Raw genomic sequence first — 16140 nt, forward strand, 5'->3', positions numbered from 1 at the left:
TCGGGAATGGATGTGTGTGATGTCCTTAGGTTAGTTAGGTTTAATTAGTTCTAAGTTCTAGGCGACTGATGACCTGAGAAGTTAAGTCCCATAGAGCTCAGAGCCATTTGAACCAGAGCCATTATGTTAGTTCTCAGTAGCCTACGTTGAACTATGGGTGAGGTACAATAAACGCAACAGAAACGACTTAAACAACTACAAACGAATTAGCATCAGTAACACTATCACAAATAGTAGACTGCATCCCGTTTCTGATAAACTTTTGTTATAAGAACAAATAATTGTTAGAACACCACGATTTTTAGTCAAAAACAACCTTCAGAGAAAATAAAAAATTTAAACTTACGGATGCACAGAGCATCTGTACAAAAAGTTTTAAAAAAGTCGGTAGATACATATAGTTGTAGATTATAAAGAAAGAGGCTCCCCAGCGCATTTAATTACCTCTGTAAAGACTCTTTAAAAAGAGACAATAATTACAATCGACGATGGAGGTAACTTGTCTAAATAGATAACAAAACACAGAGTTAGACAAGGACGCGGCCTGTCTGATTCTTTTCATCATATACATAAATGACATAGTTAAGCCTTCGAAAGGAAGTATTACCTATGGCACAAACATCAGCAAAGAATAAATATTTTAATACCCTACGACATGCAGATGATCAATTAATAATTTAACGAAATGGTCGTAATCTTCAAAGAGCCGTTTACAAACTTAATTTGTTGGCTTCCGTATATAATAAGAATGTCTTCACTAGTGAAATATAGGTTGTGGTAGTCAATGAAAAATTGCCTTAGTAACAAGAAATTGTAATAAATAATGTAATACTGGAACAGGTAACCAACTTTCTGTATCTTGGCTATTACATATGATGAGATTTTAACAATGAAATTGATAAAGTATTTAAAAATTTTAAGCAGCTTGTTGAACTATTAGAAATACGCTACAAGAAAACGAAGAAAGAGACACAGGCCAAGCTTTGCAGAAACATATGAGTACCCACTATATGCTCTATGCTTCACAGACCTGGGTTCCCATGTAAAAGTGTACGAGCAGGATCCAGGCTGAGAAAACGAGGTATCTCCATAGTGTTAAAGGATGCGTCAGAGAACACTGCTTCTGAAATGAAGACAATAGAAATGAATTAGAAATTGATTCAGAAAATACATTTAAACAGGAACAGTTGATGGGAACGTATAAACATAATATATGAAAATAGAGTTCGACAGCAAATTCTTGAACACCAAATTATAGGGACAAAATAGAGGGGAAGACTAGGAATGAGATGAGAAGAACATATGGAACAGTTTAATCCATGAAGAGAGAAGAAGACTCTTTTCAGATAAAGGACTTGCAAAAACAAATGAACTTCTATTTTGCGATCTCTGTGAACGACAAAATGCTATGAATATATTGTTTTGAAAATAATTTGGCTTATATGACAGACCGTGATAGACGGTTCGGAACAATGCAGTTTTATTACTCAATAGGCCATTACTTTTGATGGCAAGCGGAACTCCGTATAAAGCTTCCATAGTGCATGACAAAAAAATGAAATAACAGATAGATGTAGACCGAATGCATTGCTTTTAGATTAACTGCTTCCGGTAACAATATTAATTTATAGATACTGCAGGATCGTATTGACTGCCACTGACTCATACACGATCAGGTGAACTGCATCTAACCCGCATCAGTTCTGATTTTACTATGCATTTATATTTACATAATCACAGTAGAATACAAACCAAGTTACGTATGCTCCAATTATAAAGCGTAATAACTCTGAGTATTGAAACCTGATTGCATTAATTATGTCTTTATGCTACAGCCAAGTAGAACATTATTGGGTGTAATGTACTAGGACCTGTAATATATCAGCATGGTTGCAGATGAAATTAAAAATTAGCAATTTATCTCTCTGACGTGCGACCCTGTACCATGTTCTGTGTTGTTAGTTGCTTTCGTACCAGCCACAGATTTTTCAAAAGTTCAAGGATCAACAGCGCAAAAAGTAAACAACATAAAAATAGATATTATGAGACGACGAATTATTCGGAGTCTCTTCCAGTTCGGCACCGTAGAAACTGGGACCGTGGGGCAAACTCAATGAGTACTGGGATATCAAAGCAAGTAGTCTGTAATGAATTTATTCTATAAATGTGGCACGGAAATGTTGTGCCAAGAGAAGAGAGAGGCAAAGAAAAACTTTGTACTTTTGGAGTGTATGCCACACTACCGTTTTACACGACATAGCTTAATAGTGCATCTATCCATCTGGAAGCTTAGTGGCACTCTCTCTCTAGTGCGTAGATATATTGCAAGTGGTAAGCTGCTACTGTAAGTCACATAGCTAGTATGGAGTCATAGTAACATCAACTGAAAAGAGCGACGGCTGGAAATCTTTAACTATATGAAGTATTTGATTGTTGTTTGTATTCCATCAAGATCGATGGATGATTTATTGTTCAGATTATCCGATCTTTTATTGGTTAATGCTTCAAACTGCACAGCACATAGCACTTACACAATAATTTTGATTTACATTATCAGAATTCATCGTCATCTGATAAAGTTAAATGATGATAATTGTCTGTAATTGAGTCTTTCATTATTTTGTCATGAATAAATTAACGCATCTGGAATTATATTAGTCAACACAAAGAGTTATATTCTACCCTTATTTAGACTTCATTAACTCGTCTTAAAAGCCGCCGTGGTCTACGGTAGAGTTTTTGACAAATAGTCGAAACAACTTGGGTACTGGTTTCGAACCCAGCCACTGAATTAGTTCGGAATAAAAATCATTACAGAGGAGCGAACACCCCTTCTCCCCTGGGCTGGTAAACTGATTCTGTAAGGTGGATGGACCAACTGTGACCAATGGTATGAGGATGCTGAAGCCAATGAAAACCACTGCACTGAATAAGTCAATTAACGTGTATCCACAGGATATATATTTGTAACTGAAAATGAGTCATGATGAACTGTCCATTGCCAAAAAAATTCCGATTAGAGAGGGCCTGCCAAGTGGTAGATGACCACGAGAAACAGATTCAAGCCGCAATGTGTAACAAGTGTCTCCGCAATGTAACTGCAGTACTTCATACACCCATCTTCATCGTTAACCTGTTTCGATGCATCAGTCTGCATCAATTTCTGTGTGCATCTTTCCCAAAAAAGTGCTACTTAGAAGAGTGCTAAATGCATTGCCATAAGGCGACGACTAGTGTTCCACGAGATATTTAGGGCGCATGCCTGAATCATTTCCCAGTGGGTACAAAATTTTGCACTCATAACCGTCATCATACCAAATGTAATAGCGTTTACAGCAGAGGCTAAATTTCGTTGCTGCGTAAGGTGACATATTATCCAGCATTTTACCAACAGTAATTATATTAACAGTTCAAAAATTAATTTAATTCATTAGATTCCATGTGGCACTGAGCGAAAGTTACTTTGCCATGGTATGAGTGATTACTTACATCATGGAAAACAGATAACACTTACAGACGGCAAAAGACTATAAAAATTAAGAAATACCACAGAAAGAGTTTACAATAATTTAAATGGCAAATAATTCGTCACTGTGCTGGAATGAAAGCATCGGCGAGGAACTCCTTTACTGAATAAAATTAATGTGCAAGAACGAAGCTTTTCCACTTAGATTTTATAATTTGGGGATTATCACTCAAAATTTACATTTCCCTAGGAAGGCAAATGAAAACTAAACCTGCATAATAACACCGCAGACCAATCCACACTGTCGTAAAAGAGGTGTTATAGAAGTGCAAATCACCTATGCGTTTTGCGTTCAGCGAACAAATGTAATAGTCATTGGAACATATCGTTATCAAAAACAAATTTGAGGTGCTTGAAAATTGATGAAACAGTATGAGCCGAGGCAAGAGTCCATTGCCATCATCATTCTTCTTGCCATAACCTATCGGCACAGCGTTTCGCCACACTGCCCCAGTGTACGCCACGAATGTGTGACTGGTCAAAGATGAACCATGTTCCCATAACTTGGGGTCCTTTGGCAGGGCTGTAGGAAGTTGCTAACGTGACACAAGGGATGACCACTCAATAACAAGCTCACTCAGTCACCTATAAATACTGGCTGCAGGGCTAGGCAGGGCGAGGAATAAGTGTATCATTGAGTTGACTTCAACTGCAGTTGTTCGGCTGCCATATATCAGCCTCGATCCTCACAGAACCACCTGCCTGCAGAGCCAGTCACACCACTGATGGTGTGATGGTCGAACTGAGGTCCTCCTAGGCACCGAACCACTGGAAATCCATCAGCACCAGACACCACGAGCCAGACATTGGTCTGGGGACCGTACCAAGATGTATCTGCCATAATATGGCTGGGTTGTCTACCAGACAGCTTTGGTGTTAACATAGCTGAGAACCTCACCAACAGCTGAACGAGTACAGTTGAGTTCAGGAATGTAAACACAGCAATTTTGCTTCGCCACCGTGCAGAACTGGGCTTAGTGATTGCCGATTACGTTTCGTCCTCAAATCATGCACAGTGGTCTGAGGATTCAGTACCCACCACCCCGTGCCTACATGAACTGTGCACAAATATTCAGTACAAAATTTCTGGGAGGTTGTAACGTCTAGAGAAACAAAAACAATATATTATGTAGTAATTAGAGAATTAGATGTATCATATTGTGTCATTGTATAAAATTATGTATTTTTTTTTATTATTTATTTCTGAAAACGTCTGCGTCGGCGAGTAATAAAACCAACACAGAAGATAAATGTTAAACAGAGATTAAAAAAGGAACTAGTATATAATACGTGTTGAATATGAATGTCTTTGTCGTCTTAATTTGGAAGTTGTGCGAGTAAGATCTCCTGTTGTTGTCGTAGAGAACGCCAATGTAGCATTCTTTTGTCGAGACTAAGCAATGTACGCCATTACGTGTGAATTCACAAAGGTCTGTAATCACTGAGATATTTAAAGGTTTTAATAGAGTTGTTTAAATGAAAACTTGTATTATTTATTGTTAAGCTTGCTTGCATATTATCCCATCCTGTTGAGACATTTTTCAGTTATATAAATATTATCTGTGGTGCTGAGCTGCGTGGAGAACGAAGAGCCGCTGCCGCGGCGTATTTAAACGACTTACAATATAGTCGAGCATACCGCAAGGAAGCGGTAAAATAATAGTAAAATAATATTATTTCTTTTAGCTCCCAGACTGGCAGTGAAGATCAGCAGATTTTATGATGTGTTGCAGATTGACGCGGGCTGCTGATAGGATATAATTTACAGTGCAAATAATTTAATGTACCTTCAGAATCTGATAGGAATCTTGCTGTGCTCCGTTCTGATCTGGCAAACTTTATAGTGACAACGTATTTTTTAATGAGAGTCTCATGTTCTTGGGCTAGTCGTGGTATGAAATAGCATTTTAACGAGAAATAAAATCCACTGCGAACTTGTGTTTTTGAACGATCACACGAACTGTAACATCAGTGTTCATAACAAAGTAATTTCAACTTTTAATCACTATGAAGTAGGGAAGATATATTGATTCTTAGCATGAGTTGCAGTTACGAAAAATCGTTCCTTAAATTGTAGGCCAGATACAGAACAATAAGACTTCCATATATACATTTCATTCCGCTAAAAGGTAATGATGATAAAGAAAAGCAAAGCACAGCATTGCTAAAAGTATTTCACGTAACTCTTTTCGTAAATGTGTTGTTACAAAGAGAATAAATAAACCAAAGAGCAACAATTTTACAATCCGCGAGAGAGTTGTACGTGAAACTGTCGCCCAAAAACGCGGGGCCCGAATTTGCAGTGGCCACAAATATAAAATTTTATGTATTTTTTTTCAGTGTTGATTGTTATGTATGTGTAGATATATATGTATTTAGTAATAAATGTATGTATGTATATCATGATCAATGCTATGTATTAATGAATGTGTAAACACTCTTTCATGACAAAACGTACTATTGCAAACGAGTCTGAGAAGACGATCCTGATAGTACTGAGAAGCTGTAACGACTACGTAATCCGGGGGCAGCCGAACCCCGAGATAAGATAAACTAAAGGTAAGACTACAGTGTAGTTGTCCTGTTTGTAGAAGTCGAGCTCCAGTGAAGTGATCTCATTTCGCTAGTGGTGTGCATATTGTGCGTAGTTTGATGTTAGTGTTTGTGACAGGACAAAGTTGATGGTAGATAGTAATTTTTAGTGTGCAGTTAGTGTAGATAAATTAACGTATTTTGTGTGCAAGGGGCAAAACGGTCAGACTTTGTGGTTTAGTAAGCAATTTATGAATATGGTTAAGATGCGTAGTCAAAGTCCGAGCAATATGGATACTGAGGAACAACAATTAGTTAGTGCAGGAAATGTGGAACCGGGTACCTCAAGTAGTACTAGTACTCTCTTTGAGGATATAACATGTGAGAATGTGGGGGCAGGGGCACAGGAAGTGGTGCCACCGCCCACTAGTCCTCAAGGGGATGTAGAGAAAGAAGTTGTACCACCACCAGAAAAGCAGGAACCAGAGAGTGGTAATCTGCCTGGTGGGTATTCGCTTCAGGCTATATTAGAGCGCGTGCTGAATTACCAGGCAGAATTTGCGCAACAGCAAGTCGAGCGAGACCGCCAGCAAGCTGAGCGAGATCGTAGGCTAGCAGAAAATTTACTTGCCCAGCAAGCTGAGCGAGATCGCCAGTTAACAGAAAGTTTCCTTGCCCAGCAAGCTGAGCGAGATCGCCGGCAAGCTGAGCGGGACCAGCAACTTGTGCAATCGTTAGAAAACATGAAAAAAGAGATTGCAGATATGAAACAGAATTATGAGTCGATACCTAAGGCCGTCCAGGAGCTGACTGAACAGGTCAACAACCTGCAAGTAGCAAACACTAACAGGGTAGACGAAATAGGTGTATTAGCCAATCGAGCAGAAAAGCTAGAATTAGATTCCACGCAGCTTGTAGAGCAGAAGTGGAACGAACAAGCAACTAAAATTGAAACAGAATTCAACTCATGGCTAGAAGTGAAGGAGTGTGAGATGGACAAGAACATTAATTCCAAAGTACAAGCAGCCATAGCAAATAGAGGCTCCGAATCGTTCAGTACCGCAGTGAATAGTCAGGTACAGAACGACGTGCAAACCATCAAACAAATACTCAGTGAGGATATTCCGCAGTGGCAAGTGAATATGAACAAACGGATATCCGACCTGGAGAAGGGTTTAGCACAAAGCAGAAAACATTTGGAACAGGAACCTCTGTCGCCAACAGCCCATGGTTTTGGCAACGCACAAACGTATACGCGATACAACAATGGGGAATCTGTAGTCGATAATGCGAAGAGCTGTAGCTTCGGTTCGGAGCACACAGCATATGTCCAAGGAGCAAAACCATGTAGTTCAAAAATATTAGTGGAAGAAAGTTTAATCAAAAATAGACAATTTCAAACGTTTACTACTGAACGGAAATCAGTACACCCAGTAGTATTCATAAAAAGCTTTAAAAATATCTTGCCCAGTGTGTGGAAAGAAACACAGAAAATTCAATACGTAATGTCGTACATTCAAGGTGACGCAGCGTTGTGGGCTACAGAAGTAGCAGACAGCTGCATGACATATGAACAGTTCGAAAGGGCATTTCTATCGAAATATTGGTCGCCTTGTATACAAGAGCGGCTAAGAAAAGAAGTATATAATCCCGAACCGTACTCACCTCGTCTGGGGAATTTGAGACGGTATTTTGAAAAATATATAAACAAAACACGCTACTAGGACGAGCCGATATCACCAAGAGATATAATAAGACTACTAAAATCACATTTACCCATTCATATCAAAGAGAAATTAATACACGTACCAGAAAGCGATATGGAAAACTTCCTGTCTGTTCTAGATTCTATAGACTTGATACAGGAAGACGCAAAATCAGCGTGTGATCACTCGCGGAATAATGGGTCAGGATGTAAACATGATAGAAATAGTAGTGCACAAAACCACAACCATGGAAATGGTGGGGGTGGTAACAAGCGGCAAGAACATTCGCAAAATGGTAGTAATGGTAGAGGCCAGAACGGGTATGGACAAACAACTTATAACAAAAGGCGTCGATTTGACGACCGGTACGAATCCGGAATGTCAGGGACCAACCGCTGGAAAAATGCGCGAGGTCAGTGGCAGAGCAATTATAGTGATAGTAATCGAAATTGGCAGCAAAATCAGCGAAGAAGCCCAGAGCGACAGGGTAATGACCGGTATGACAACAATAGACCACCGCTGCAAAACGCGCCTATTGCGCAGCCGTGGCGGCCGACAAATCAGAGTGTACATATAGTGGAGGTCGCGGACAATAGCCTTCCAAGTACTTCACAAGTAACTAATCCAACAAACTAGAATTGGCCTCGATATGCTCTCCATCGATGGCCGAGGGATGGAGTGAGAGCAACACGAGTGATAATAATATACCTGGGATAAGTATGCTGCGATACAACGATGGTGTCAGTATGGATAAAGATCTACTGAACGAACCACACGAATGTAAGAAAGATAATAACGAAAATGTGCAAGCTATTATCGAAGCGAAAATCAATGATGTTGCAGTGAATATAATCATCGACACAGGTGCCTCAGTAAGTGTAATGAGTATGGAGTTATTTAAGACACTGGGAAAAGGACATAGCATTCCGACTTTCCCGGTTAATAATTGTAAGGTGTCTGGAGCCATTAGTGCACAGAGCCAATCAGTTAAGTACCAGGTGCAGGTGGAGATTTGTAAGGAGGGCGAAGCCATAGTGAGCTCGTTCCTCGTTGTTAAAGGATTGAAGGTGGCCTGCATTCTGGGAGTAGATTTTCTCCGTAAGAGGGACGCATTGATCGACCTCTATTTGGGGAAATTAAGCATAGTTAATAGGGGTAGGAGGATTGAGTTATCTATGATGAAATCGAAGGAGGTACTTGTGCCGTGTTGTAATCGAATCAATATCAAGGGTAGGAACCCTTGGGTACTACACCTTGATGATTTGTCACATGCAGCAGACCTCTATTACCCGAATTTAGAGGATCGAAATTTTGAAACAAATGTTGAGGCATTTCAAACCAAAGTGCAGGAATCTGAAGGTTTAAGCGATAAACAAAAGCAACAGTTGACGCAGCTGCTATCGGAATACACTATGGTATTTACCGACCGACCAGGAATAGTCAAAGGGTACCACTATCACATAGAGGTGATGCCCCATAAAACATACTGTCGCACAACTTACTCCATCCCTTGGTCGAGGAGGGAATTAGTAGCTAAAGAGATTCGGAAGATGTTAGAGTGGGATATCATTGAGCCCTCCTTCTCTCCATACAGTAGTCCTCTTGTAGCAGTGACGAAAGCCAATGGAAACATCAGGCTAGTGTTAGAGGGACATTAACAAAATTATCACACCTGTCCGGACTCGCCCTGAAAATTTAGATGAGCAGATACAAAAATTTTATGGAGTACGAATGTAGCTATTTGTTAGCACATCCCCATACGGGGAAGATCAAAGGATTGTATCCACGTAAAGATGTGAAGTTATTTATTCAGTGACATATCACATATAAAGAGTAATAGTTGTAAGAAGATTTTAATTGTGTTTTAGAATATAAGTATGTTAGTATTAAGAAAGAAATTTGTGTGTAATGAAACTTGGAGGAAGTGGATTCAGAAAGTAGGCAATAGCTTACACAGGAAAGATTTTGTTTACAGACAATTAGAGCCATTTAAAAATTATAGGCTCATTAAGCAACGAACAATCTTCTTGTTGATAAAGTGAGGATTAATTTCTTGAATCATTATACAAAGGATTAATTTCTTGAACCATTTTCTATGTGTAGTATGTAAGTGCAATTAATGATGCAATCTAATATAGTAAGGTAACTGTTGTAATTGTATTAGGATAAGGAACCCTGAGAGAGAGAGTCTTGACTAGCCAAACATGGACTCTGTAATATGCAACAATTATGTGATGTTTGCTGCCAGTAGTGATATGAGAACGACACTGGAGCATAAGCTAATCAAAAAACAAGCCCGTTCCGTGGAAAATCCGCTTTGTATATAACAATGCTTCAATTGAAGCCTGTGTACTTGGTACACGCCCTTGAATATTCATTACGCGATACGCGAATTAAGTCAACCAATGTGGAACCTACACTGTAGTCATATAGGAAAAATCATTAAAAATAATGCTAGTGCTAAATGAAGTATTTATTGATCAATATGCCCAAGTCAAGCTGTCATGCACATGGTAAAATCTGTTTGATAGATGGGTGATAACCAGGCAAGCTACACTGATAAGAAAATTAAAAAATTTTACAAAAGGGCTATATACGCCTAGTAACAATATGAAAAGTGTGTTGTGATAAGGTAAAAACAAATAGACGCCATGTAGATGAGAGTGAGTATGCGAAGAACAGTTAAAAGGTATTAAAAAATAAACTGTGTGCATAAACAATGGAGGAAAGGACGGAATATTGTGTGTAGCAGGGACAGAAAATGACTGTTGTATCTGCACCAATATATACGTCGATAAGTCTAGTGTTGAGTGACAGACTGTCCTAGTACAGTGCTCAACGAACAATAGACAGTTTATAAAAACAGTAGTTATTGATCCGTTCGGAGTCGAGTTAAACGAACATCGCTCGACGGGGACATTTAGTATGTGTGTTACGAAACATTTTCACGTGTTGAAAGACGCTCTGGCAGTGTACCAACCGTGGAGTGATTGAAAATGTGTAGTACAATGTGCGTGTGACGAACCTTGAATACCAGTGTCACAATGCCACAAGAAACCTGTTATCACGCCAAACCATCCTGTGCATACCAGTGAAGCGACGGCTTACTCAACAATAAACGCTTTTAACAAGTTGTATCTTCTTCCACAGCTAGTAATCTGTGTCCTTAAAGACAGTACACCGTTGTGGAATGTTTGTTTCATGCGCTACAACGGGGAGCCATGCGGAGAAGCCGAGACGAGTGCCGTGCCGCCAGCCAGCCGGTCGCGGTAAACCACTGCCACTCGCCGACATCGGCGAATGGTTCGCCGCGGTTCGCGACTGCTTGGGCGCCACGTGAGCACAACGTCGCTGTTACTGAGAGCCGGTCGTCGAACCCAGCGGCCGTCGGCACGCGGCGTTCCAGACGATGCTACTCAACAATTGCTTCGCGCCGCCAGCTCCGTACAACATTGTTGTCATTCAAATGAACTATCAAATATGTGGTTAATGCACTAACATGAATAGGGTTTAGTGGACACGAAATGACGTGACAAACATTTGTTTTTTTTTCTTGAGTTATTCAATACGGACTCAAAGTATTCATTGGTTCAGTGATATATAGATATAATATGTTTTCGTCATGTTAATGAAGTATACTCGCATGAATGCTGGACATTTTAAACCAATTGTCGCGAGTAAATGCAAGTACGATTCATGATACTACTGTAAAAATGTGTAACAAGTGACTTTCATTACAATCCAAAACACAAATATTATATGGGTAACAAAGAGACTAAAGGTTTAACATGCTCTCACAAATAGCCTTTGTTATATGTGAACATTGGATAGAATCTGAACTTTTTGTGATCAAACTGGGTATTAAAACAAACCAGACGAGATGACCATGGCTCCGGCGCAGTTTTCCCAGGTTTTCTGATCGCACGTAGCCCGAATGTGGGAGCCAAATAAATGTAATGACCCTGGGACTAGGTTGACGGTCACCTCGCAAAGTGAAAGAACAGTATAAAAAGTGTAATTAAACCTACAGTGTAAAAGAACTAAGAAGTGTAAAGTGAATGATCCAACCAAGGTAACAGACAATAACCAAACAGACGTTAGTGGCAGCATATTGCCGAACATTTCCAACGTTAGTCAATTGCTGCCAGGGGGCATTGTAACGTCTAGAGAAACAAAAACAATATATTATGTAGTAATTAGAGAATTAGATGTATCATATTGTGTCATTGTATAAAATTATGTATTTTTTTTATTATTTATTTCTGAAAACGTCTGCGTCGGCGAGTAATAAAACCAACACAGAAGATAAATGTTAAACAGAGATTAAAAAAGGAACTAGTATATAATACGTGTTGAATATGAATGTCTTTGTCGTCTTAATTTGGAAGTTGTGCGAGTAAGATCTCCTGTTGTTGTCGTAGAGAACGCCAATGTAGCATTCTTTTGTCGAGACTAAGCAATGTACGCCATTACGTGTGAATTCACAAAGGTCTGTAATCACTGAGATATTTAAAGGTTTTAATAGAGTTGTTTAAATGAAAACTTGTATTATTTATTGTTAAGCTTGCTTGCATATTATCCCATCCTGTTGAGACATTTTTCAGTTATATAAATATTATCTGTGGTGCTGAGCTGCGTGGAGAACGAAGAGCCGCTGCCGCGGCGTATTTAAACGACTTACAATATAGTCGAGCATACCGCAAGGAAGCGGTAAAATAATAGTAAAATAATATTATTTCTTTTAGCTCCCAGACTGGCAGTGAAGATCAGCAGATTTTATGATGTGTTGCAGATTGACGCGGGCTGCTGATAGGATATAATTTACAGTGCAAATAATTTAATGTACCTTCAGAATCTGATAGGAATCTTGCTGTGCTCCGTTCTGATCTGGCAAACTTTATAGTGACAACGTATTTTTTAATGAGAGTCTCATGTTCTTGGGCTAGTCGTGGTATGAAATAGCATTTTAACGAGAAATAAAATCCACTGCGAACTTGTGTTTTTGAACGATCACACGAACTGTAACATCAGTGTTCATAACAAAGTAATTTCAACTTTTAATCACTATGAAGTAGGGAAGATATATTGATTCTTAGCATGAGTTGCAGTTACGAAAAATCGTTCCTTAAATTGTAGGCCAGATACAGAACAATAAGACTTCCATATATACATTTCATTCCGCTAAAAGGTAATGATGATAAAGAAAAGCAAAGCACAGCATTGCTAAAAGTATTTCACGTAACTCTTTTCGTAAATGTGTTGTTACAAAGAGAATACATAAACCAAAGAGCAACAATTTTACAATCCGCGAGAGAGTTGTACGTGAAAAGGTAAATAAAAGTTCCCGTCGTTTACATTAAAGTAAGTCTAAAGACAGAGAGTATAGCAGGAAATGAACCCTTTACCTTAGAACAACTGTAATATCTCTTTATATTCTACTAATTATCCCTGCACAATTCTACGAGTGAATTGAGTTTCCTAATTGACCATCTATATACTCGCAGAATCGATGCGCAAGGTGGTGCAGTGCTATTACTATACCATGAGAGCATAATTGCTCTTTCTAGTGTTCTCTCTGGTGCGTTGAGGGGACTTCTAGGATCTTCTCCTTGCCGAATAGCCGCATTGAATCATTGCAATTTTGCTATCGAGATTACTGGAAGAAAGAGATTGAAAATATATTCTATGCTACTCAAGAAAATATATACTGAGCATTTACATCAAAGGTGTGTAAGGAATTTCACTATATATGTATTCCCTAATTGGAAATTTGCACGGAGGTGTCGTTTCGTTGGTAATCAGAAGGGAACTTCATATGAATTGGAAACTAACCTGCAATTATTAGATCCAAGAGCTCCATTATTTCATCGGATAATTAAACTCTATCAAAGCAAACTTTCCGCTTGATCTGAGGTTTTCCGACTGACTACGCAACCCAAGAAAACCAAGACATTTTATTTATACAGGATTGAAGATCGCTTCGAATCATAGAGACTGCGGACAAGGAGAGTCATCGTCCGATTCTGATTGAGCAAGTAAAGCTTAATTATAACTTTCTTGAGCGACTGTGGTAACTGTCTTATGGCTGCTTATGGATGAGATCATTAAAAAAATACTAATAACTAACTTTCCTGCTCACCAGCAATCAGTATAAACACAATATTATTTAAAATTATACAATTGAATGTGGAATAGCCTGACTGGCTCACTGGGCATTAACTCTAAATGGACTAATATAAGCTACAAAATATGAAAAACGTAACTAAAATAATTAAATTAACATGTGCAGATTACTCAGCTTTGTGCACTGAATATGTGTGGCGCTGGAGTTCTATGCTTGAAGATTACACACTGAAGAGTGAACTTTCAAATCTAAAGATGTTTAGTAAGGATTATTTACCTAACAGTTTGAACCTGAATTATTGTACTTAATACATTACGTGATCAAAAGTATCCGGACAACTAGCTGAAAATGACTTAAAAGTTCGTGGCGTCCTCCATCGGTAATGCTGGAATTCAATATGGTGTTGGCCCACCCTTAGCCTTGATGACAGCTGCCACCCTCGCAAGCATAAGTTCAATCAAATGCTGTAAGGTTTCGTGGGGAATGGCAGCCCATTCTTCACGGAGTGCTGCGCTGAGGAGAGATATCGATGTCAGTCGATGAGGCTTGGCACGAATTCGGTGTTCCGAAACATCTAAAAGATGTTCTATAGGATTCAGGTCAGGACTCTGTGCAGGCCAGTCCATTACAAGGATATTATTTCCGTGTAACCACTCCGCCACTGGCCATGCATTATGAACAGGTGCTGGGTCGTGTTGAAATACGCAATCGCCATCCCCGAATTGCTCTTCAACGGTGGGTAGCAAGAAGGTCAAAGAATAATCGATATTGGCCTCTGGTGTGATAGTGCCACGCAAAACAACAATGGGTGCAAGCCCCCTCCATGAAAAACATGCCCACACCATAACACCACCGCTTCCGAATTTTACTGTTGGCACTACACATGCTAGCTCCTGACGTTCACCAGGCATTCACCATACCCATACCCTGCCATCGGATCGCCACATTGTGTTCCCGTGATTCATCACTCCACACAACGTTTTTCCACTGTTCAATCGTCCACTGTTTACGCTCCTTACACCAAGCGAGGCGTCATTTGTCATTTACCGGTGTGATATGTGGCTTATGAGCAGCCACTCGACAGTGAAATCCGTTTCTTAACCTTCCGCCTAACTGTCATAATACTTGCAGTGGATCCTGATGCAGTTTGGAATGACACAAGTGAGACCCAATCACCTGACTAGTTTCGTAGTCTCTGAGTTCCGCAGAACGCCTCTTTCTGCTCTCTCACGATGTCTTATGACTACTGGGGTCGCTGATATGGAGCACCTGGCAGTGGGTGGGATCACAATCCACCTAACATGAAAAACATATAGTTTTGGGGAAGTCAGGATACTTTTAATCAAATAGTGTAGCTACAATCGAAGAAGCAACAATTATGAGGACCATTCGAAGTGGGCAGATTACAACTACTCAATGTGACAAATGAGATGCAAAAAAATAGCCAGATGAAAGTACTTTCCAGACAACTGGAGCCTTATTATTAATGACAGGACACGCCGAGAGGAGACAGCAGCATGAAGAACTTTTTTTACAGAACCAAGGAGCTATGTGTCAAACGAAACTGATCTCACGGGTACTGATTCTGCTAAGCGGATTTTTGAGCATTGAATCACAGTGGAGATTTGTAAAAAACGAAGACTCGCCTGGATTTAATACCATCGTCTTGGCAAGGTAGAGAAGAATACTAGTTGGAAAATTGTAACATGAGTTAACCTGAGAATGCTTGATGAGAAATGTTTTAGAGCGGCCCGGCCAGGAAGTTGCAGAGAAAGATTAAGCAAACTAAATACCAGTAGAAAATAATGTAAACCTCCACGTAAAATACTGCTGCTCTGCTGTACCGACGAGCCGCGACCGGTGCGGGGCGAGGTGACCCACCCCTGACACGCCCGGCGCTGCTTCTGGCGACTCAACAGAAAGCGACGTTAGTCGCCGTCCCAGCTTAACGTGGAGAGGCCGCACACAGCAGCGTGTTCTGCATCAAATGAGCAAACAGATGTAGTTAGGATGGCTACATATACAGGGTGAGTAACCTAACATTACCGCTGGATATATTTCGTAAACCACATCAAATACTGACGAATCGATTCCACAGACCGAACGTGAGGAGAGGGACTAGCGTAATTGGTTAATACAAACCATAAAAAAATGCACGGAAGTATGTTTAACACAAACCTACGTTTTTTAAATGGAACCACGTTAGTTTTGTTAGCACATCTGAACATATAAACAAATACATAGTCAGTGCC

This window comes from Schistocerca piceifrons, chromosome 4 (assembly GCF_021461385.2).
Source record: "Schistocerca piceifrons isolate TAMUIC-IGC-003096 chromosome 4, iqSchPice1.1, whole genome shotgun sequence".
Taxonomy (NCBI): domain Eukaryota; kingdom Metazoa; phylum Arthropoda; class Insecta; order Orthoptera; family Acrididae; genus Schistocerca; species Schistocerca piceifrons.